This window comes from Bidens hawaiensis, unplaced genomic scaffold (genome assembly GCF_021521415.1).
Source record: "Bidens hawaiensis isolate Kalapana, Puna unplaced genomic scaffold, B.hawaiensis_p1.1 tig00002924_1, whole genome shotgun sequence".
Classification (NCBI taxonomy): Eukaryota; Viridiplantae; Streptophyta; class Magnoliopsida; order Asterales; family Asteraceae; genus Bidens; species Bidens hawaiensis.
In genome coordinates this window covers 1,541,618-1,544,699 of record NW_027491157.1, presented here as the reverse complement: position 1 = coordinate 1,544,699, position 3,082 = coordinate 1,541,618, and positions in this window count along the sequence as shown.

Below are 3,082 nucleotides of genomic sequence, written 5' to 3'. Positions count from 1 at the left end.
GTGGAGAGGCTCATGTCACATGCTTAGGTCTTACCGCGTCCAGGTCAAATATATTACTCGAGTCTTGACTCGTGGTGGAGAGACCCGTGTACGTGTGTTCGACGATGAATGTATTACTTGGTGAATTATATTATTTATTTTTTTTTATCCACTCTATTGTTTATAACTATAACTTTGAAAACAAGTATGAATTATTGTTTATGAAAACTTGAACTCACTCAGCTTAAGCTGACTTTATGTGTATGTTAGATTGACTTTCAGGTTAAGAAGTGGATGCTACCGCTTGGACGTGCTGGAGACTACTCGGAAGGTTGAAGGCATTTCTGGTCGAGGATTTTAAATAAAACAGATATTTTACTTATATTTGATTTTTGGACACTTGTACCAGTATTTGGGATTTTTAAATACTTACACTTTTTCTGATGTTATTTACTCTGAACTTACTTTAAATAAAAAGAATTGTTTGGTTTCAAATTTTTATGAATTTTTGTGAAATTGTGGATGTGATTACCAAATGTGGGGTTCCCGGGGTTCGGGGCCTTACATACATTAAATTTGAAATTAAATGACAGCTGTCTGCATTAGTCGACAAAAGGAGGTACTGTACTATCCAAACGTTAGGTATAAAAGGGGGACTTAGAAACTTTTTCACATATTTCTTCTTCCCACTCTTAAGCCTAATTGCAAACCTCTTCCTTGTGCATCCCCTGCTTACTCGAATACTAAATTCCTGCTCGAATACACTTTGAAATTAGCCACTGGCCCTGTTTCGTCTTCGGTAAGATATCGTTATTCGACAATCATCTTTCTGATTTCGGAATTAGGCTTTCTAATTGGATTTTAGACTATTTCTTTACTTTTTTTGCAGGTACGCGTATTACTATGGAACAGGTTACTGAAGACGCTACTATTCTCTAACTACCTTCGCATATTGTGTCTGCAACTTGGTATACTTAATTATTTTATTTTGCGGAACTGATGTTCTTAAAATTCAAAAAACGGCACAATATGTGTGCCCAGTTGGAGCTGGACGATGACAACAGGGAACTGGAACCTATGATAAACTTCCTGAACAACTCCAACCTAAGGGTTGCCCTGACTGAGAGTCCCACAATTTCTAGGAATCATATTTCAGACTTTTAGGGCTCAGCTACATATTTGGATGATGTTAATAGGAAGAGGATTGAGGCTCTGTCCTAAATCACGATATTGAAATTACAGAAGTGTCGGTCAGAGAAGCATTGAACCTGAATGATAATTTTGAAGCTCAACCATCTTACTCAACCCTGAGACTTTTGAGAGTCTTTTAGGAAACTATGGGTTACCAAGGGGGTGTTAGGGAAGGACAGTTTCAAAAAGGCAGCTTCCCACTAATCTACAGATTCTTAATCCATCATGTCATTCAGTCCTTATCTCCAAGGAGAGGGACTTTGACACTTTTGAGCAAGGACCTTGCTACCTTGATAATTACTATTCTCTATCAGTAACCATTTAATGTATCAAGACTCATCTTCAATGGTTTGGTTTCAAATGCTGAGTAAGATGTGAATCAGAGGTTCCTGATGTATCCAAGGTTCCAGCAGATTTTGATCAATAGGTCATTGTCTGATCTTCAACATACAGGAGAAGTTTTGAGATTGCAAGACCCAAATATCTGCTAACGAATAAAGGATGCAAATTAAATTAATTGACAATGCTGATTGGGATATTCTCCCATGGCTACTTGTCCAGCCTTAGGTGCAAAAATAAACCAAATACACTAATTAGATAGTGGTAAATGGGTGTCGAACACGAAGAGTTTGTGGAATATGTGTTACTAAGTAGTTTTATAGATTAACTAAATGAAGAAAATAAAATATCAAAGTTTTGGTTGTGTTGTTTGATTAACGAAAATTAACTAAAACACTTAAACATTGTTTTTAATCAAAGATGAGAGGATATGCTCTCCCTTGGTTTCAGGTTTCAATGAATGTTAATGTAAACGTTTAATCTGAGACGAACTATAAAAACATAATTCGTGAATATCCAAACGATTGTGGTAAATGAAGACTAAGTACTTGGATTAACAAATGCAAGGTAATCACTCAAAAACCAATTAGATTATCCAACCCCGAATTCCACGCGATTAATCTTTATTGCCTATAGCACCGAGAACTGACGGTTTAGAACACGAATTAAACAAACTAACAACTTATCAATCAATACATAGACATAATAATTATGAAATCAGTAATATTAAATTACCATCTCAGCAATTGCAAACATTCAATCAAAAAACAATATGAAACCTTACAATTCCAGAGAAAACACAAAGGAGATTAGCCAAGCATGATTCGGTTCATCATCCCTTCGATTATAATGTGCATATGAATCAAAAACAAGTCTCTAATGCTTAAACAACCCAAAATTGAGTTATAGTTCCTTAAAATCGCCTCCCAAAGTGTCTCCAATCAAAAACTATGAAAAAGATACCCAAAAGTCGTCCCAAAACGGACTTAAATGGCAGTTACAGATTCTGTGTCAGGATCCACCGTAAGCTTAGGTGGCCACCGTAGCTTACGGTGGCTTTAAAATCCATTACGCCGGGAACTTTCTGTTTACGGCAGCTAGATACTCTGGACCCCTACCATAGCTTACGGTGGCTACCGTAAGCTACGGTAGCCTCAGCTCCAAATTCCTTTTTCTTCTTTGACTTCTTGACTGCTATCACCATCTATCAAGTCCTTTACTCCTTTCCATCATAGTTCACTTGAATCGACGTTTTTAGCACCTGTACCTGCAAACACGCACCATATACGGTAGTAACCTAAATCTTTGAAATAACACGTAAACGCTCATGTTTTGCTTAGAATTACTACATTTAAGGGTGGCTCTACAATCCACCCGTCGCATTCCCACATTTGCTCGTTGCTTGTCCCACAATTAACTGTTTTGCTTAGAATTCAAAGCAAATGTTTTTAGAACACAACCACCAAACAAACCACAAGCCCCGCTAGGTCAAGGTCCCGAGTCATACCCTTTTCTAACATAATTAGAGGTTTGCACTAGCTTACTTGATATTATAATTTAAAATATAGAATTC